Raw genomic sequence first — 22,103 nt, forward strand, 5'->3', positions numbered from 1 at the left:
AAGATGTTTTGAGTTCTGCTGTAAGACATGAAAAAGCAAAGTAATTCAAAATTGATAGGTGAAGCTCATAAGAAATCATCAATACATAGTACATGTTCTGCAGTATAGTAGACTGCATCAAGACATCCCAATAGTGTACCTAGATATGTGTAATAGAGATGTCTTGAGGGTGATGGTCTTGGGCTGATGCCCATTAAAATCAATGGGAGTCTTTCCATTAAGTTCAGTGGACATTATACTTGACCTTAAGACTCATACTGAAAATTCTACACAAGGGGATTAAAATCTTATATATTTTAAGAAAAAAATCCTAATGCTACCTTCCTATATGTGATTTATCTGAGTTATCTAATTAAATATTCCTATGATGTTGATCTTTTCATGGCTTGAATACTAATTTGTAGAACCAAATTAATAAAGTAGCACTACATACTAATATTTAATGTATGCAACAATCTAAGACACTGCCCCCCCCTCCAAAAAAAGTAAGGGAAAGCATTCTCTAAAGCAGCGGTGTCCAACATACTTCCCAAGGATTGGATCTGGCCTAAGGAACAGTTTCAGCTGGCCAGCAGACTTCCCATGAATCTTTTGGCATGTCTGCATGACCCTGAAGTCTGCACTACAGGGATGTCATCTGTAGAACGCTCTAGTGTTTTGCACTCTAATTCCCCTGGGTAGACCCTACAAGTGTTGTAGTCCTATTTCGACCAGGACTATATCAGTGTGTACAAAGGAACATTTAGTGTGCACCAGCAGTAGAATCTTCTAGAACCTTCTAGAATCCAAGATGACTTCATAGGAGGGCAGAGCTAGATAGGATGCTGAAAGCTGATTAGCTGAGCCTGAGAGAGAACCAGTATATAAGGCTGATAACCAGCAGGCTGAACTTGTAGTGCATTTGGGGTTCGGTGGGGAACAGAAGCTGCAAGACACCTGTGAAGAAAAGAAGCTATCTGGAAAAGATCTACCTGTAAGAAGCAGCAGCAGTAGCAGCAGCTGCAATCAAACCCTGAGGTTGCTCTGGCAACGGCTGCCATAGGAACTCAGCAGCTGCAGTGTGACCAGGAAGACAGCAGTTTTTACATTAGCTTCCCTAGCTGCTACTGAAGGGCAACCGCTATCACCTCAGCTGATCTTACTGATACCTCCGGCAGTTTTTCTGACAGGCAGCAACATCTCTGGTCACACAGCTAAACTAAACAGGGCAGAAGGACGCTTAGATGAGTCAGAGGGATTCTGGGCGTGAGTGTAAGTCTGATTTTTCTATCTATTCTCAAGGAATGTGTGGGTTTCGCCTGTAAATAAAGCTGGATGCCAGTGGTCTGAGTGAGATCTTCCCCTACCCATCCGATAGTCATTTGGCCAGCATTTATTGGATGTTAAATGTTACATGTTAAATATTAAAAGTCAAATATTAAATGCTAGTGTTAAGTGAGGTTAGATCAATCAGGGAGGATGAGGCCCTGTTCTAGCAGTTGAGGTGTGAAAACAGGGCCTCAGCCTCCCTGATTGATCTAACCTCGTTATCTCTAGCTTGCTTCTTGCTTGCTTATATATACCTGCCCCTGGAAATTTCCACTACTTGCATCCGAAGAAGTGGGTATTCACCCACAAAAGCTCATGCTGCAAAACGTCTGTTAGTCTATAAGGTGCCACAGGATTCTATACCACATCAGGTTGCTCCCAGTCCCAAGAAACCAGTCATTTATCCCAGATCAATTGATATTGTACAGCTTATGCCAAAGACAATGCTGGTAGCCAGCTCTATAGTAAACTAACTAAAAATTTATTAGCTAAGGAAAGGAAATGAGAGGTTAAAACAGGTAAAATATGTGCACAGGTGAATCACAGTTTGTAATTCCAGATGGTGGCAGTGACATAATAAACTGCCAGTTTCCAAAAAGTCTTTTCAGGTTTCCCTATTTGTCTCTGGGGATCTCTGCTTTGCATCTGGTACATTTCCCTGTAAAAGACCAAACAGTCCAAAGATGCAGGATCTTTCCTTGAATCCATACTTATGGTTTCTTCTCACAGAAAACAAGCTGACAGGGTCACTACCCACATAGGCTTTTCGTTTTGATGACAGAGAATGAGGAATGCATTTTGAGTCTTCGACCTCTGATCAGCACACACAACGACCACTTGCTTTGAAATTAGTTCTTTTTGTTAGTGTTCTTCATTTGCATTCCACAAGGCATTTTTCTCCTTTGATGGGTTACTTAATTACAGGGGTTTACACAATGTAAATGTTTGCTACTACATTACAACAGGATACAGATAAGTGAAAATATTGCAAGTAACATCCCAGTAGTTCATGAAGTTTAAACACCAAATACAGTTTTATACATTTAACAATCACTTTGATCTATACTAATACACAAGTGAATTGGCCTGGGGCTTCAGCATGAGCTGGCACCTGGTCTGCTAGTGTCACACATTATTCTGGCAGAAACTGGTATGTGTCCAGGTGAGAGGAAATGGCACTGAAAAATGCTTACCCACCAGCTATGGAGTAGATACCCCTGCCTTGCAAGTCAAAGAAAAGGAAACTGCATTTAACCTCCAAGGAGATTATCTAGATTCCTGGGGCTCTGAGTGCTGGTAGCTCAGGGAGAGGCAAACTGTCATCCCTGGTAGGAACGGGGAGCCATGGCAGACTCAGAGCCTGCTTGGCAATTGGTAGGGAATGAGATGCCCTTCCAAGCAGGGGTGGCTCCAGGCCCCAGCACGCCAAGCACATGCTTGGGGCGGCACACCGTGGGGGGCGCTCTGCCGGTCACCGGGAGGGCGGCAGGTGGCTCCGGTGGACCTCCCTCAGACGTGCCTGCAGAGGGTCCGCTGGTCCCGCGGCTTCAGTGGAGCATCCGCAGGCATGCCTGCGGGAGGTCCACTGGAGCCACGGGACCAGCAGACCCTCCGCAGGCACGTCTGCGGGAGCCGGGAGGTCCACCGGAGCCGCGGGACCGGTGACCGGCAGAGCGCCCCCCCCGCAGCATGCCGCCGTGCTTGGAGCGGCAAAATGGCTAGAGCTGCCCCTGCTTCCAAGGGAGCTCAGGAGAGGGAAGAAACCATTTTGTAGTAGTCTTGAGCCAGTCAGGGATAAGGTAGGACTAGCCATGTGGGAAGCTGCATGCCAGGTTCCTCCTGAGAACTGGCCTCTGGGGACCTGAAAGCAAGATCCCTCAGCTTGAGCCTTTCCCACTCCCAGTTTGTAGAGTTTTGTTGGTAAGGGGTTTGGAGAGGGTCCCATATGAGGAAAGATTAAAGAGGCTAGGACTCTTCAGCTTGGAAAAGAGGAGACTAAGGGGGGAATATGATAGAGGTATATAAAATCATGAGTGATGTTGAGAAAGTGGACAAGGAAAAGTTATTTACTTATTCCCATAATACAAGAACTAGGGGTCACCAAATGAAATTAATAGGCAGCAGGTTTAAAACAAATAAAAGGAAGTTCTTCCTCACGCAGCACACAGTCAACTTGTGATACTCCTTACCTGAGGAGGTTGTGAAGGCTAGGACTATAACAATGTTTAAAAGGGAACTGGATAAATTCATGGTGGCTAAGTCCATAAATGGCTATTAGCCAGGATGGGTAAAGAATGGTGTCCCTAGCCTCTGTTCGTCAGAGGATGGAGATGGATGGCAGGAGAGAGATCACTTGATCATTGCCTGTTAGGTTCACTCCCTCTGGTGCACCTGGCATTGGCCACTGTCGGTAGACAGATACTGGGGTAGATGGGCACCAGTGACCCTGAAAATAGTGTTTTACCCTGTTATGTTACATTTATCTCCTGTTTAATATAATTACTGTGTTTAAAATATATTGTATATATTTGTGTTATTTCTGGGAAGTCTCCAACTATACAGCAAGTAAGTGGTGATTAGAATTTTCCTCCCAAGCTGACGTGGTGACCCTGCCAGGAAGGAGCAAGGGGAGTGGAGGCACAGCCAGATAAATTCATATGGGAGGAAAAAGAAGTTATACTCTGCTGACTGGATGGTGGGATCCAGAAGAACCCAGGCCTGTCCATTACAACCCATAAGGTGATTGGCGCTAAAGGAGGTAACCAGGTGGATAGGGGGCACTACATTCAAATAAGTCAAAGAGTGAATGTATGTAATCACCAACATGTTTTATCTTTATCTATTTCTATTTTAGTAACTTTTTCTGAATGTGGCCCATACTAAGGGCTTGGCTACACTGGCACTTTATACCGCAATAAAGCCTCCCAGAGCACTCTACCTTACTTCCCGTCCACACTGGCAAGGCACGTAGAGCGCTCTGACTCCCTGGCTAGAGCACTCCTGGTACTCCACCGCCACGAGAGGGATAACGGCTGTTGCGTATTGGCTGAGATGCCCCAGGGCCAGTGTAAACAGGGAGTTAAGTTAGCCTTCTGACTGACCTCTGGAAATGTCCCATAATCCCCTTAAGTCAAGTGGCCTCTCTTCTCTTTGTTGTGAAATTGACTGAGGAATGCGGAAGTGCCTTTTCAGAGCTCTGTTTTGGACAGCGGCTGCTTATCTGCAATGGTGCAAAGCAAACGTTTACTGAGTGAGTGAGTGAGAGGCAGGGGGGTTAGGGGGATCTGAACTTACAAGACAGCGTGCTGACACACTCTCAGCACTCCAAAAACCCACTCTCTCTCTCCCCCCACATACAAAAAACACACTCTACCCCACCCCCCTCATTTGAAAAGCACATTGCAGCCACTTGAATGCTGGATAGCTGCCCATAATGCACCACTCCCAATGCCGCTGCAAATGCCGCAAATGTGGCCACACCAGTGTGCTTGCAGCTGTCAGTGTGGACAGACTGGAGCGCTTTCCGTAGTGCGCTCTCCAAAGGCTGGTTTAACTCAAAGCGCTCTACAGCTGCAAATGTAGCCATGGCCTAAGTGACATGGTATCAGATCAGGCCAGCCATATGAAATGAATTAGACACCCCAGTCTAAAATGTTTAATATTAATCATTGAATCAACAGTTTACACCTTTTAATCTTACTGTAATTCGATTACGAATTAGAAAAAAATAATACTGTATTCCAGCCATACTTTCTACCTGGGAAATTTACAGGGAATAAAAATAAATACAGTTAATCCTCTCAGTAACTGGAAATATGGTTTGTTTGTGACCCCAGAACTTTAGGATGTTGAGAAACATAAGGAGTCTGGATTATTTTTTTTTCTTTTTAAAGATTTACTGTTAAACCACTTATAATATTATTCTTCATAAAAATATAACAATTAGCTTTAAAAATACATTGTGTCTCCATTTTCACACAAAGGGAAAAGTTCAATTCTTTTTTAAAAAAATGCAAGTCTTGGTACATTAATTTTTCTATAAAATTTAATCCATTTCAGACAGCAGATGTGGAGGGGGTGTTGTGAAATGAACAAATGTTACTAATATTTTGTGCTCCATGCATCATGGCTATTATAAAGCATCCACAGCTCTTCAGCTAACCAAATAGCTCAGTTTGGGTGAATGTTCCAGAGCTCTTTTGCAAGAGTCAGCCAAACCCACATTTTTTAAAAGGAGACCTGAGGTCCATGTGCAGGAGTGCAACCATAAGAGTGTGGGCAATTACTGTGAATTTATAAGGAAATCTTGTGCACAAGTGGGACAATTAGGTGCCTAAATATTCAGGATTAAAGGCTAGATGCAGTCATTAGTACACTAAGGAGTAAAGGGAATTAAACTTTACCCCTCCGTCTCTGCATGGGCTGCCTGGAACTCAAGTCCCCACATGTAGATGTGAGCACAGCTAAACTGGCTTGGGGCTGCTGTCATTAGAGTTAATTGGAAAATGTTACATATCTTCAGCAAAAAAGATTGCACAAAGTAAAAGCATTTGTTTAATTATTATCGTTATTAATAATAAATCACCGTCACAGTAGTGCCTAGGAGCCTCAGTGATGGACCAGGACCCCACTGTGCTAGGCACTGTACAAACACAAGGTAGTAAACAGTCCTTGCCCCAAAGAAATTACCAAGACAAGACAAAGGGTTGGGGAAGGAGCAGAACACACAAGCAGAGTCATCAATAGGATGACAGCAAACAGAAGGGGCGGGGTGTTACTTAGGAGGGGATCAGCTAAATGGAAAGAAAAGGGAAGGGAGAGAGGACACTAAAGGGAAGAGGAATAGGGAAGGTTGGTGCAAACAGCCAATCACTAAAGAGCAGGGAAAGTCAGAGAACTTTCAATGCTTTTGACTGCAATGTCCAGAGGCCCAAAGGTCCCTGTTATGGTTGGAGTCTCTGAGGGTCTGTCTGCACTGCAGCTGGGAAGTGTGAATCCCAGCACATAGAGTCAGATTCATACCAGCTCAGTTTGAGCTAGCATGCTAAAAATACTAATGTGGATGGCAGCTCGGGCTAGCTGCCTTGAGTCCAAGCCTCCCTTACCCCTGAATCCAAGGTGGGTTCGGGTGGTTAGCCTGAGCTGCTGCCAATGCTGCAATATCCATGCTTCTCTTTTTAACCCACTAGCTTGAGCTCAACTCCTATGAATCTCTCTACCTAAGTCAGGAATCACACCTGCAGTGTAGACATACCCTGGCTGGCTGCCTTCTGAAATTTTCCCTCATGCTCCGTAGGGGAGAGGAGGCAGCAGCTGAATCCCAGTGCTCCCAGAATCTGGGGGAGGGGGGTCTTCCCTGCACAGTTCTGCATACTAGGGGGTACTGAGGGCAGGTGTGGTACTGGCTGAGCCCCATTTTATACCCGGCCCTCCAACCAGAGCAGCATTCCCAGCTTTGGCTGCTTCTGTTCCTACCCGCTGAATTTTTCAGTTTTCTGACAAGGGAAAAACAGAAACATTTTCAGTTCCCCCTGCCATTCACTTTATTTCCCACTTTTATTCCAAATGAGGAGAACCCCCAAAACAGAGACATTTTTGGCTTTCCATCAAAACATCTGAAAATTTCAACCAACGTGAAAATTTTCTGTGAAAATTCTCATTAATCAAAAAGCAGTTTTTTGTTGAATAAACATTTTAGTGAAAAACTTGTGACTGGTTCTAGCTGCAATTTCTAGCCCCTTTTCTGCAAAGGGGAGGCCAGAAAGGATTTGCAACTGAGATTTGCAATTTATGAAGCAAAATGGGTGAGGTTTTCAAAAGTGCTTAGAGCTGGACTAACTCTGTGGCCACTGAAATCAGTCATAAAACTCCTATTGACTGTATTGGGAGCAAAGGCCAGTGCTGAGTGCTTTAAAAAAATCCCACCCAAGCCCTCCTGAAGTTTATGCCCAAAGTTACAATATACTCTTAAATTTGTGTGCACGTTCTTAGTACCCACATCCAGACATATAAACATACAGTTGCATTTTTAGCATGAAAGCGTGGACCTTCTTTCCTAAAAATGTACTCTGTGTCAGCTGAATATCTCATACTTGAATAAGAAGAATAGATCACTATTATTAAGCAGCATCAGTTTTTATTTTTCTCAATGCAGTTTTTTCAAATTGAAAAATCGAAAGCTTTAAACATACTATCACTTGCACCCAATAATTTCTGATTTACTGGAAGAGTGCTGCAATTCTGGGTTCAGTGAGACAGCACAATTCCTGTTCACTTTATAGTCATTAGGGATGGATGAATATTCTCACACTATTTCCATCTGAAATACTGAAAATTGTTGTGTCATGCAAAAGGAAAAAGAAACAGAACTCCATATATACTAGAGGAGAGGAGAGGTGACCATCACTCATAATCAGAATGATAGAGCCATGGGATCCTCTAACCAGAATACAGAAAAAAAATAGACTTTAGCAGCTTTTAATAGCTAATAGAAATTTTGCTTACATCTGTGCTGTTCCTTGTTAATAAAACTGTCATAATATTGGGTTAAATTTCATCTTCTATTCCTAATTCATCCTTAACTCTATTTAGGCAGTTGGATTGGTACATAACCCATCACCCAATGGCTGATGACACACACATCATTTGGCTTGGCCGCCAGGCACGTGTATTAATATGTTTGGGAAGGAGTTTAGACACAGAGAAACTACCTTCTGTCGCAATCCGATTCATAGTTATGGCTCTGTATGGCCAATTGTCGGTCCACGGCCATCTTGTCCTGCTAAAAGGACAGGGCAGCCTCCATTTTGGACCAGATTCTTGTTGTATATGAGAGGGCAAAAACTCTGCTAAAAACTGCTGTAGTAGGTGGAATCCACAACCTAGGCAGATGTGCTCTCCTGTGTTTTTTTTTTTTTTCTTTTTCTGTTGCTGGGCCATCTAAAGGTCAGGCTAGTTCTGTGTATGAAGGCCTGATTCTGCCCGGCAACCTGTTTTTTTTTGGTCGGTTGTCTGGAGGTCAGGCTAGTTCTGCCCAGCAACTCCAGAGTTCTGCATACAGAGACTTAATTCTGCCCAGCTACTCACTTTCCCGCTCTTTTTGGACCTCGTCAACTCCAGTGTGCCGTGTGCAAAGCCTTCCGACGTGGGGTGGCAACAGCTCGAGGCCTGAAGGGAGGAGGGACCAGGGAACCAATCAGATACTGACACGAGGGAGTGAGACCTGTCTATAAAACTAGGTTCCCCCCCAAAATTTGTGTGGAGCATCCGTGTGTTAGCTGAAGGACCTGATCACTCGTTCGGCCAGGGTCTCCTCCCGGTAAAGTGCGCTCATGTCGTATTGTTTGGATTCGTTGTCGTTTGGACCCGATCCCTGTCAGCTCGTCATGCTTCTGGTGTCTGTTCTGCTGGTCAGCTGCGCCTGGAGTGCGGTATTTGCTTTTTGATATCTGACAGTTAGCTTATCTAGCCTCTTATTTGTTCCCCTCCCTAACTTGGTACCAAATATCTACTCAGGATATCAGGATTGTATTAGTGAGCTCAGAATTGCACAATTGCTTAGCTAGCTTGTATAATTGTATACTTGTTATTGACTTGTTAATTGCAAACTGTTTTATGTGTTTGAATCACTGCTCTGTCTTTGTCCGGAGTGAATGAATCTGGGAGCTGTCTCCACCTGGAGATTAGCTGACCAAGGGGTCCCTGTCCCCGCGGTCTGAGTGAGTGGAATCTGCCCAGCTGCAGCCGCACCACACTCTGAGTTTACCCTTTGTGTGAACGCAAGGGTGGCTGAGGCAGTGGCCCGTGGGTCTCTTTCTCTATGTTGCACCGGGCATCGCTCTGACGAACCCGATTCCCATCTTGTGTGATTGGTGTGTCTGCCTATTTGGTGTGGTGTGGTGAGCAGTATAAAGTGTATTATTACTGTGTTTTGGGGTGTGTTTGTACTTTTGATACCATCCCAGCCAAAGTTGCCTACTCCCCCAGCCCAAGTTGTAATTATCCCCTAAATAAACGCAGCCACTTGGCTTTTCAGTGTTACCCTGGTCCTGCCTGTCTTTTCCTCACTCAATACCAAGCTTGAACGAACCCCCAGCTAATTCGGACACCTTCTGGTTGGGAACCTGAGAACAGAGTTGTCTTGCCTGAAAGCGGTGAGCTTTGATGCTACTTCTTCTGTTTTTCTCCATTCTTCTTCAAAGCAACTATGTGCATAATATGAATAAAAATAGTCTAGGAAAACATATCCTGAGTCTGTGGCTACTACAAACAAGGAAATAGCCCCCTCTGTATCTTTTTTTGACATCTGCAAATCTGGGACAATACCATAATATGTATCCGGACTGCACTGTAGGACCAAGGACAAGTTAGATTTAAGATTTCGTTGTAATGCAATGTTAGATATATCAACAAAGTTTAAAGCATTGCTATTCTAAACTGATTATTTCTAAGAATTTATTGGAAAACACACAAAGCCAATAGCAATTTGTCTTTTAAGAAAATATCTACATTATAAAACATCAAAGACTGGGACATAATGCCCCAGGGCACTGTCTACTGTTGTTTATGTGGTCAGCATCAAGAAATCACCTAAACAGTAATATGCAGAAATTTAAATTGTATTTCTTGGGCTTGTGTAAATTGTAACGTTAGTGTGGACTGTAATCCAAATATCCCACACATCTATGGAAAAGGCTGTTTCAATGTCGAGCTACAGATCATATGCAAAGAATTATAATAAATGTCAAAGTTTTGCCTCTGGGATACTCACTCTGACTTTTCAAAAGCAAAAAAACCTTATAAAAGATAGACTATTAACTAGATTGCAAAGTCTGTTCTGATAAATATCATCTAAACAACTGAAGCATTTAGCATTCTACTCTGCATTAAGGTACACATACTGTAGGATTCAGAGTAGCAGCCATGTTAGTCTGCATCCGCAAAAAGAACAGGAGTTTTTGTGGCACCTTAGAGACTAACGAATTTATTTCAGCATAAGCTTTCTGTAGCCCACGAAAGCTTATGCTGAAATGAATTTGTTAGTCTCTAAAGTGCCACAAGTACTCCTGTTCTTTATACTGTAGGATGTCCATAGTAACAAACAATAACAAATGACTCAAACATACAACCCACCCAAATCTAATAAAAGACTAAAAGGAAATCAGGATCAAAATATTAAAACTGTGATTCAGTGAGACCCTTTAAATAAACACATGGGAAAAATATGAGAAACAGGGAGAACTCAGTCTGATAATGCAGCACATGACATTCCACTTATGGTAAAAATGCTTTGCTTTATTGCCTAATACAGGAAACTTTCTGACACTACTTAATACCAGAGCACGTTCAAGGAACAAAATGTCAAAACATTACTGTTTTGCTCTGTTTGAACTATTTAAATACACAAAGCCTGGATTCCCCTCACAAGTGACAAAAGTGACTTAGGGAAGAAATACACCTTTTTCATTATCACACTAAGTAGAGGGATGAACATATTACTGCAGCCAAAAAATCCTCCTATCACACACTTATCCAACATAATGTCCTTCACCTGAGGATTTCAAAGCAGTTTTACAAATATTAATTATTTAAGTCTGAGAACACAACTGAGAGGTAACTCAAGTGCATGTTATACTTATTTTACATTGTAAAATGAGGCACATGCAAATGTCCAGAGCCACACAGAAATCTGGGTGCAGGAGTCCAGGATCCCAGACTTGTGCTCTAATCTACAGTCAACACTTCCTCTGGGGGGTATAAAGTGTGTATGTGAGCATTATTTGGTCTTTTATGGTATGTGATATATTGTCAGGCTCCTGATAAAGGTGTTTTGGGGTTATGAGAGTTGGAGAAATAATCTGATTATCAAAGTAGAGCTGGCTGAAATTTTTTTGATGAAGGACCTTTCTGTCAGTAAATGCTGTTTCATCAAAATCAGAACATTTTGCAGTAATGTGTCAATTTTGATGAAATTTTCAACAGAAACATTTCAAAATGATACAAAATCAAAACTGAGTAAGTCATTTTGACTTTCCTGATTTGTTTCACACAGACAATGTTATATTAGATTGTATTGTATTGCATTACACTATCAATCCAAAAAGTTTCAATAAGGTAATTTCAGTGTTTCCAAATTAAAATATTTCAGAATATTTCATTCCACAAAATATTTTGAGATTTAAAGTTTTCATTCTGAAACGTCAGAATAGCCTGCAAGATGGAAGTTCTGTTTTCTGATCATCTCTAAGCAGAAGCTCTGGACACTCACAAAATCCTTGAAACAAAATGTTGTGTTCACTCTTCTGATCAGAGCTATAAAATCTGGTGGAATTCACCTTCTATTCTAGTTATTACAGAAATCCTTCTGCTGCAGATTTTTTCCTTTCTTTTGAAACTGTGACCATTTCTCTGTTCATGGCTAAATTTAGTTTTCAATAAAACTGGTGAAAATGCAATTACCCTGGATTCACACCAATTTAACTGAGAGGTGAATTTGATCAAATGTCTGTCCTCGAAGTCAAACTGACTACTCCCACATAAGTAAAGCATAGCACTGAAAGGAAAAAGATGGCCATCTGAATCATGAGTGATGCCACAATAAAAGACGCAAAAGTGCAACAAGTATCCTACAGTAGGGCCACCATCCTAGAAATACTACCAACTTTTTGGTGACAAGTCTGAGATCAGATCTCTCACTGCCTCTGATTGCCTGGAGGCTTCCTCAATGCTGTGATCAAGAGGGTTAAAGACTACAAAAGCACCTCCATGGATAGGCAGACATAACACCAAATTAAGGAAGACTTCTATCAGAGCTATCTTTCTATCTGTGACCAGTCTATTGCAGATGGAACACTTATCCCGCAGGGGCAACTAAAGGTAGATAATGCAGTCTATAGGAAACATACCATGTATATAATGCCATCATGTCACTCAGATATAGTGTTCAAATCATTCCAATGTGACTTTTTCTTTTCAAGTCACAAAAAGTTCTGATAAAAAGCAGCCATGTCAAAGAGATCTAAATCTATATAAAGTAACTGAACAGAAAAAATAAAACAACCAGTTTGTCCGTAACTCCCCTCACCGTGTATAAGTTTAAGATTTGTGGGACATGTGGTACATAGCATTATAGAGTCCTCCAGTGCATAAAGAGGTGAGCTGGGGACAAAGTACAGAAGCCATCATTCTGAATTTCCTTCTTTGTTTTTTTTAAGTTTCAAGTCAGATCCTAACTTCATTTTAATTTAGTTTGTCATGTTATTACCAAATTCTGTCATCAGTATTTCATTTGGATATGGCTCAAAGCAAAACATTCCTATTAATATTGAGTTTATGGCATATAGAACATTTTTCAAGTAACAGCCCAAACCATCTAATTCTAAGCAAAACATGAACTGAGATTTCCTAGTCAAGGCTCCTGGATTTATACAATTAGCATCTGTGCTAGAATAAACATTTATTGGTTACTTAATCATACCATACAAAATAAGCCAAAATAGTGTAAATAATTTTACTATATCTAAGTAACTCTTTTCACTATATGTGTTCCTACTCTCTATTCATTATAGAAGATGAAATCAGTAATAGAGGGATTTGTACATGTGCACAATTATATTATGCCAAGAAGAAAACAGTGCGTGTAGAATCCTTTTTTATTTTTGTAGAGTAGAATCACCACTGTTCAGGGCATATACACTCCACCGAGAAGAAAATAATAAAACTGAAGAAAAGTGAGGCAGAATTAATGGAACACACAAGTGATTCTGCAAGAAATGAAGAGAACTATCATGTGATGTAAAATTGGCAAACAGAAGGTATGATGGAGGTCATAAACATGCAGATGTTCTGGGAATGCCTTTGTACATCCAGAAGTGTATACCACTAACACTAAATCATCATTGACCTGAAAATCTTGGATTTGTTTGGAAAGAAAAAAATTAAAAATCATACAACTATGTGTTATCGGCATTTATGCAATTTTTTTTACAACATTTAGAGAACCATTTTAGTATGCAATATATGAAAATTTGCAACTATCATTTCTTCTCAGTAGCTTTCCAGTCTAAGTGTGAAGCTGAAATTAAAGACTAGTCAGAAAAATCACTATAGAAGTGTCATTTTGTTTCATTTTCAAAGTAATATAATTTTAATTTTCTAACAAAAATAAATTTTCGCAAGTCATTATACTGAGTCAATGAGAGTAGTGATAGCTGGAGAAGAACAAGCTCTATGTGTTTCTGTCTCTTTATCATCAGCAAAATTGCCAGCTGAGTTCTGATTCCAGAATTGTTATGACTAATGATTTATGAAGCACAAGGAACATTATTTAATTCTTTTGGTCTGGGATTCTCCTTTAACTTCTGGCAGCTAGATACATTTTGTTTTTCTTTGTAAATTTGTTGTGGAAAAATATAGAGCACCATTTAAAGATATCATTTTTAAGAGAATGTCTTATCTAATCACAATGACATCATAACTATCTTAATTACTACATTATTTTCAGCTGCTACAATTAGGTGACATAACTACATTTAAATAGACTTGTGGTCAAATCTTTACTAGAAAACTTTTCTCTTTCACTTCTGTAATGTAGGCAGGGAGTCAATTAAATAAAAAAGATAAAAATGTGACTGAATAACATTCTAAATTTACATGCAGGCACAAGTACTTTATAGAAATGTGAAAAAAAAAGAATGTAAATTCTGCTAGACAGCCAGTACATATAGCTCATATTTCTTTTTTTGTTCCCTCAGTCAAGAGTACAGATATTTTCCAATGTGAGATTACATATATGTAGCCAAACATAATGTTCCTTTTGGTGGAAAAGAGAACAGGGAAAGAATGCATATGTCCTAAAATTATATAGGTTTGGTTGTGTGCACTCTGTCCTTATAATGCTGCCTCCAAGACCACTCTCTTCCAGAGAAAATATGAACCTAGGGGATTTTTTCAGGCATTAGTTTTTATATATCCTGTCAAGGAACAGAAACCATATCATGTGTCTGAGAGAACTGGCCACACTCCTGACACAGTAAATTCCAAATAAATACCTAAAAGTACTCAGATATTACAGAGGCACTCAAATACTATGATATAACAACCTAGATAGATACATACATACATAACAATTTTGTGAAATCGTCTGAAATAAGTTCTCAGAAACTATCTGTCAAACAATTTTGCAAAAGGGATGAATAAATGAAAATTCTGATATTTTCATAACGTGATTTGTTTGCAGTCAGGAAGAAAGTCAATTTGTCAAATTTAGCCTATTTGCAATGAATAATTTGCCCAGCTCTTTCTGTGAGTCAGTATTGGAGTTGCAACTGAGCAACTCAAAACTTGTTAAAGGAATTAAGTAATTGTCATTTAACATCTACTCCCTCCCTTTAAAATTATAACAGCATTAAAGTATCTTTGTCTGAACTAAAGATCACCAAAAAAGATCCTTGTCAATCTATTATAGTCAATCTATTATAGTCTATTATAATCTAAAAACAGCATAATACATACATTAAATATAAACAGCTTAAAAATGCCTACTGTTTATTTCAACTAAAAAATCATGTGAAACTAAAGTATTTCTGAATCATTCAGGCTCTGTTACAAGTCAGAGAACGTATACCTCAGTTACACTTTAATTTCAGCTACATCTCAGTTTCAGTACAGGCTAAGCCACTTAAAGCAGGGGCCTCCTAGGTAGTTGGGAAGCTAATGAAGGGCTGACTCCAATGCCACCTAGTGGATGTCATGGGCTTTCAGTGTCAGACCATTATGACTAGACCTTCCACTCATTTTGTGAGAGGAAGTGGCCTGACTCAGGTTTCACAGGGGTAGCCATGTTAGTCTGTATCTAGGGGGACCAGATGTCCTGATTTTATAGGGACAGTCCCGATTTTGGGTCCTTTTCCTTATATAGCTCCTATTACTCCCCACCCCCGTCCCGATTTTTCACATTTGCTGTCTGGTCACCCTAGTCTGTATCAGCAAAAACAATGAGGAGTCCTTGTGGTACCTTAGATATTAACAAATTTATTTGGGCATAAGCTTTCGTGGGCTATGTGAAAAATACAGTAAGCAGGTATAAATATACAGCACATGAAAAGATGGGAGTTCCCTGACCAAGTGGGGGGTCAGTGCTAATGAGGCCAATTCAGTTAGGGTGGATGAGGCCCATTCCCAACAGCTGACAAGAAGGGGTGAATATCAACAGAGGAAAAATTACTTTTTGTAGTGACCCAGCCACTCCCAGTCTTTATTCAGGGCTAATTTGATGGTGTCAAGTTTGCAAATTAATTCCAGTTCTGCAGTTTCTTGTTGAAGTCTGTTTCTGATGGTTTTTTGTTGAAGAATGGCCACTTTTAAGTCTATTACTGAGTGTCCAGTGAGACTGAAGTGCTCTCCTACTGGTTTTTGAATGTCACAATTCTTGATATCTGATTTGTGTCCATTTATTCTTTTGCAATAGAGACTGTCCGGCTTGGCCAATGTACATGGCAGAGGGGCATTTCTGGCACATGATGGCTTATATCACATTGGTAGATGTGCAGATGAACAAGCCCCTGATGATGTGGCTGATGTAGTTAGTCCTTTGATAGTGTCCTTTGAATAGATATGCGAACAGAGTTGCCAACGGGGACTGACAATTGTCTGGGACAAGTCTGTGTTGGACAAGAATGACAAAAAGTTCTAGACTGGTGTGTCAACGGTGCTGTCCATGAATATGGTAAGTCTTCTGGACTGCAGCACCATGAGGGAAACTGAATCAATCAGTTCTGCTCAGGAATGGGACATTAGACAGCAAGTGGCAAGGGTATTTGCTTCAAATGATGGTTTCATAAGTACTAATTATATGATTTTATGAAAGTGACAATCTGATTGTTTTGAAGGAGGCTGTGAACAGGTCCATGGTCTGCCACATTCTGGTTACAGTCTCTGGCAGTTACTCTGCCCGGTGGTTACTGCCGTAGGAGGGGTAGGGAAACCCTGGCCCTCCCGCTTCCCTGGGTTCCAACCCAGAGCCCTGTGAGGCTTGTCCAGAGTCTTGCACCCTGAGAGGCCTCAAGTCAGCCTCCATAGGTCACTTCTGACCTTCCTTTTTTCTGCATCAGGCTGCAAAGCATCCACATAAGCACCAGTTTGTGGGTTGCCTTCTGGTCTCAGAACCATAGGAGCTGCTGCTCGCAGACATTCCTTCTCCTGGCTTGGGTTTGGATATGTCCTGCACTGAAACTCCCAGAGCAGGTCCTTCTCCCTGCCCTCTGTGGCCTCAACTGAGCCGGCTGGCTCCCTTTTAAACTCTGCCTCCAATTGGAGCATGCTCTCAGCCAGGGTGAAGAGGCAGGGCCTCCTGAGCCCAGAGCTGCTCTTTAAACCTCTGCTGTCCAGTGAGGGGTTTATATACATTGTTACCGAGGCATTTATATTTTCTTTCTTAGGTGGACCAGGAGCTTCTGACTGTCTTTCAAAAGCCAGGAAAAGCACAGATCAGGTGTGTGTGATATCGCTAATATCTTGCAGAACTTTTTCTTGTCTGAATGTTGTGAAGGAAGAAAAGGATTTATGGGCCAAGGTCATAAATTTTAATTCCGGTAATCCTGACAGTCTGTCGCAAATTAGCACAATATTTTCTGAGAAACAAGATGACGATTCTTCAGCGAGCAGTGCTAGGGCACTGTTTGTGGTTACTATAACGGAGAAGGAGGATCTCTTTTTCTATACTATTTGTGCTATAACTTCATTTGTCCATGTCTGCTTGTGTTTTCCACCACTGACATTCAAGTCTCCTTTCTTGTAGGTTCAACTGCCCCAGGTTGTTTAAGAAGCACATTGATCAGTAGGAGCAATTGCGAAGGAGGGGGCATTTTGGTACTACAGTGTCCATAGCAATGGAGAATATGTGGCCATAATATATGACTAGTTCCTTAAGATTCCTGTTGGATAATGGTTTGTCTTCAGGTATTCTGAAATTGTTATGGTTTTACGAGCCACCCCTGCTATCTCAGAATGGCTGAAATCTGGTCTGGTAGAGAGAGAGTTGGGGCTAGCAAACTCTACACTCATCACTTGCGTGTGGGCTAGTTGGTTCAACTGCTGCTGCTGGATGGAAAAATCTGTAGACGGAAAGTCCTTTACATGGGGTATAAATAGCTTTGCTGTTGGAAGACCCCAATAGAAGTAATTTGTTTTTTACTATCCCCTAATCAGGGCTATCTTGAAAGCTGTGCACATGCTGTGCAGGTTTGGTTTCATTTGCATTTATGCAAATGACATCTAAGTAGATGCACTTGAATTGTGACAAGACAAAAGATGATCTATTCATTTCACACTCTCTTGTTTTCTTTCAGTATGCTATGCTGTCAGTTACCGGCAGGAGTAGTAGATACATCATCCAAAGAAGCAATGCCACATTGATTTAAATAATTACAAGAAGAAATCAAATCAGAGCTATGGTGCCTGGACAGACACATTTTCTCCTGGGATGATCAGTATTTGTAATGAACACATACAGCATCGTCTTTACTAAAAATAATCCTAAATGGTTGATGCTCAGGAGATTTTAATGGGGAGAATTCATCAGTGAATAATACACTCAGCATATAGAGTCTGTTCTTGTTTCTTGGATGATGAAGACAGTTTAGATGAGCTCAGACCCACTATTAGTCTTTGCTGTGCAAATGTCTGAGCAAGGGAGCAGATGATGAGCCTAATATGTGTGGTAACTAAAGAAAAAAGAATGATTAATAGAAAATAATTCAGTAGATTGAGGCAAAATTTAACCTACTGGGGAGGGAAGAGGAAAGAGGATATATTCTAGCATGCACATAGAGTGCTTGGGATGAAGAATGATAATGTCACAGTGATACCACACAAAGGAAATCAACATTAAAACAAGGAAAACCGAGGAAGCTGATCCAGATTATTTTTGAGGAAACTGGAAAATAAATTAAGTGCTTTTACGTAGATGCAAAGAGAGCAAGAAGCACAATCGTGGAATTGAACACATGCATGACAAATGAAAATTATGACATAATCACTATTACAGAGGCCTAGCTTATCCCACAGGAAGAGACTGGGTAATAAGTTACAGGATGTTCCAAAAGAAAATGTTCTACAGAGAAAAGCAGAGGAGTGGAGGTGGGGTTTCTTTAAACAGAGGAGAAAAAAAAATAAAATCTAAAAGATTAGTTTAGGCGAATAACTAGAATGGAGGAGGAAACGACAACTAATAAAGACTTGTTATTGCCAAATTGGCACAGAAGACAAAAATGATCTGGGGCCAGGTCCTCAACTGGTGTCAACTGATGTAGCTGTATTGACCTCAATGAAGCCATGTTGATCTATACCAGCTAAGGATCTGGCTTTAGCTAATGTGTGATAAATGAATGAGCTGTCAAGATAAAAAGAGAGGATTAGGGATTATGTCTGTATCTGTAAATTAGAAACCACTGAGAAACTGAAATGAGGAATGTAATACATGATTCCTGCTAGGGGTGGGTGTACTCATAGTACCTGATCTCAGACTCAATCAGGCTTTGTAGACTTAAAAGCTAGATTCAAAATAAATGGTATTGGATTTGCATTTCTTTTATGAGAGGTTGTGAAAAGAGGAGCAAGGACAGGGCAAAGAGAGAAGTCCAGTGAAAATGGGGTAATAACTGGAGAAGAAAAAGTGAGACATTAAAAGATATGGTGGACAGAACTGTAGAAAATGCACTTCAGGGAACAATTTTGCCCTAAATGATCTAATAAGTCGTTCCATCCCTAATGTCTGTTAGGCTTTGATCCAGTGTTCTGGTCTGGAGCCATCTCTAAATAGATGGTTCACTATAGTAGTTTTCTGAACAACCACAAAAAATGTGTGACATTTATAAATCTCCACAAGCTGCACACATCTCTGATTACTATTACCTACCCATATACCCAACCACTGCCAAAATATCTGTAAAGTGATTTTAGTATTGAGCATTTTTCAGGCGGTTCTTGCAACTCCATAGTGATAAAGACTAAATGTGATACTGTGTCCTGTGATATCATTTTGGTTAGAAAAACACACAATGATCATATCTGTGTAACGCTGTGTAATTTGAATATATTTAGATATACACAGTGCTTCATTTCCCTCATGTTGGAATCTCACATTTGGAAATATAATGAATTTCAGATGCTGGTTAAAGTTACACATTTGTCCTACTGTTCAGGTCAATTCCTGCTATCATGATAGGTTTCATTGACACCCTTATATCTGTACAAATTGTTTATCTGGTATGTAATCCATTTTGGATCCAAATAAATATCATCTTGAACTGTTTCAGCTGTTTTTTTCTCTCAACAAGGATAGTAAAATGTAATAGAAACACTATATAGATATATTAAATCTTCTGAATTCAACTGACTAATTGCACTGATTTGGGGGTTCACATATGGTAACCTGTCTTTCAGCAGTCTGTAGAAAACAATCAAATCATCTGACATGTGACACTTTGAATTATGAAAGTGAGGAGCCATGTGACCAATTTCTTTTATATCTTAGGCAAGTTCAACAAATTTGTACTAAGCAAAAAGGTTGTTTCTCTAGCCCCAAATTCTTATATGTGTCCCCAAACATGAGGCCACTTTTTGCTACCCTTACTCATACTGAGGAGCACCTTAATCCATGAGTTATTGCCATGGTGTCAATGAGATCATTTGAAGAAGAAGGTACTACTCAGCCTGAGTAAGGGAATCAGAATCTAGGCCAGAATGAGTGCATATTAATGGAAGAGAACCTGTGGGACCAAACTGAAATACAGCTTCTTATATTACTTTAGTTAAATCATAGATAGGTCAAAACAAGGGGTAAACATTTCTAGAGCTTTTAAGTGACTTAGGAGTCTAAGTCCCATTTTCAACAGTGACTTAGGCACTTGGGAGCCATCAATACAAGATGCCCAACTGCTTTAAAATTCACTTATACCTTTTCCAAGGTGGAGTTAAAGGTGAGGTACACAACAGGGACTTTTGTTTCCTATATCCTTTGAGGCGTAGAGATACATAATTATAAATTCTGATTGCTGGAAAACTAGGAAATGTAGAGTTAAGCAATGCCTCTGAGAACTCACAAAGTCAAAGTAGTGTTCTCTGACCTTGTGATCTCCTTGTGGGTTAGCACAAGCAGTAGAGACCCTGGAATGATGACACTGACATGAGCTCAGGAACAACAGAACACATTTGTGCCTAGAAAACAGTACAAAGGCAATTGTTGCTGTTGACTTCATCTCCCCCAGCCAGGAACCACAACACACTCTCACTTGACCTTCATCTCAATGTTGCTTCCTGGGTGAGAGGTTGTTCCCCTCTGGCGCTGTCTGTGGATGTACCACACAAGCATACCCAGCCAGTAATTCTCCCCCTTTCAGAAAAGACACATTCTCACATCTAACATATCAAACAAATTGATCAACAGCCCAGGTATCCAACCACAATGTTCATGTCAAACAGGCATCCCAGTATTTTGACTACTAACCTTTGAAAGAACATGACACTGGTATAACCAGAGGTACTCTGGAGTGGGACCTATCAATATCCTGGCAACTCAAATCACTGCACATTGGGCACCATCACTCCACAGATGTTCTCCATCCTGACCAGTACAGCTTTACTGATAGCTGACTGTGAGTTTCTTTAGCCTAAGAGGTCTCCCGTCTGGTCATATGTAGTACTTGCAATATCTGGAGCCCTAACACAAAGGCCCTGGTGGTTTTCCCTGGTCTATTGTTTGAGACTTGACTATTTGACCAGATACCTAAAAGACCCACTTTGATTTGCTTTAAGACAAGAACTCTGTCTTGCTCAAATTTCATCACCATCTCCTGCCATACTACTTCATCCCTCTCAGATATCATATAGGCAAGGTGGCAGCATGCAGTGGCCTCTACTGCTGCATCCATCTTGATCCTATCTGCAATGCAAGATGTGGCATTTGTGTTTCCATAAAACGTCTTGTGAAAATCTTATTGGGAGTGTATGGACACCTGTCTAGGCCATTTTGATACATTGATCATAACTCAGTTTCTCATTTCTTTCATTTACAATCACCTCTTCTCCAGAACAAGGAGAAAACTCCCCTAATTTATCGCACTACTTTAGAATCTAAGGTTCTGTTGCTAAATTAGCTACCCGGAACCATATAGCTCCTTTTTTTGTTTTTCCAAGGAGTATGCCACCAGCAAATCATACCTGCCCAGTGTCCCACCAGATAAAGCTTTCTAGTCTGCCATTATTTACTATGGCTGTTACCTGGACTGGAAATACCCCTTCCACCCATGAGGGGATTATTACAATCACCACAACAGTTACCCTATATAAACCAATTGCATCATTCTGGCAAACTATAGGAATGTTCATTATACTCCATGTTTTATCCCCCACATTAAGGTTAACTTCATATCTCATTAGAAAATCAGTCCCAATCAATGTCCCTTGATCAAAGTCCCATGTTACAATAAAATTCCATCCAGTTTAAAGTTGTCAGTTTCCATAGTGGTTTGCCAATTACCCATTACATTCCATCTTTGGTCATTTTCCCCTCTGACCACCCTAGAGTAGGGAGTTGATTTCTATGGTCTCTCCCTATAGGCTTATTTCCATTGCTTTTCAGGTAACAGAGAAACTCGTGCTCCAGAATCAACTAGGATCTCAGATGAGACTCCCCCTGGACTTTCAGACAGATAGATACTATTCCCTACAGTGGTAGTCAGATACTGCAGTGGCTTGGAATTTGCTGATGGACAGATTGTGTCACTATTCCCTGCATC

At 40.8% G+C, this 22,103-nt stretch overlaps 2 long non-coding RNA genes across 2 annotated transcripts in view; one reads left to right on the plus strand and one right to left on the minus strand.

Annotated features, from left to right (window-relative positions):
* The window catches only part of LOC120400289, a 35,705-nt gene that overhangs the window by 9,180 nt on the left and 4,422 nt on the right, over positions 1–22,103 (minus strand). The gene's annotated exons all lie outside the window — the stretch shown is intronic.
* LOC120400288 lies at positions 812–19,570 on the plus strand. Its single transcript, XR_005595683.1, has 4 exons — positions 812–1,251; positions 16,746–16,798; positions 17,105–17,265; positions 17,655–19,570. It is a non-coding gene; the product is annotated as an uncharacterized LOC120400288 (long non-coding RNA).

This window comes from Mauremys reevesii, linkage group 3, assembly GCF_016161935.1.
Source record: "Mauremys reevesii isolate NIE-2019 linkage group 3, ASM1616193v1, whole genome shotgun sequence".
Taxonomy (NCBI): domain Eukaryota; kingdom Metazoa; phylum Chordata; order Testudines; family Geoemydidae; genus Mauremys; species Mauremys reevesii.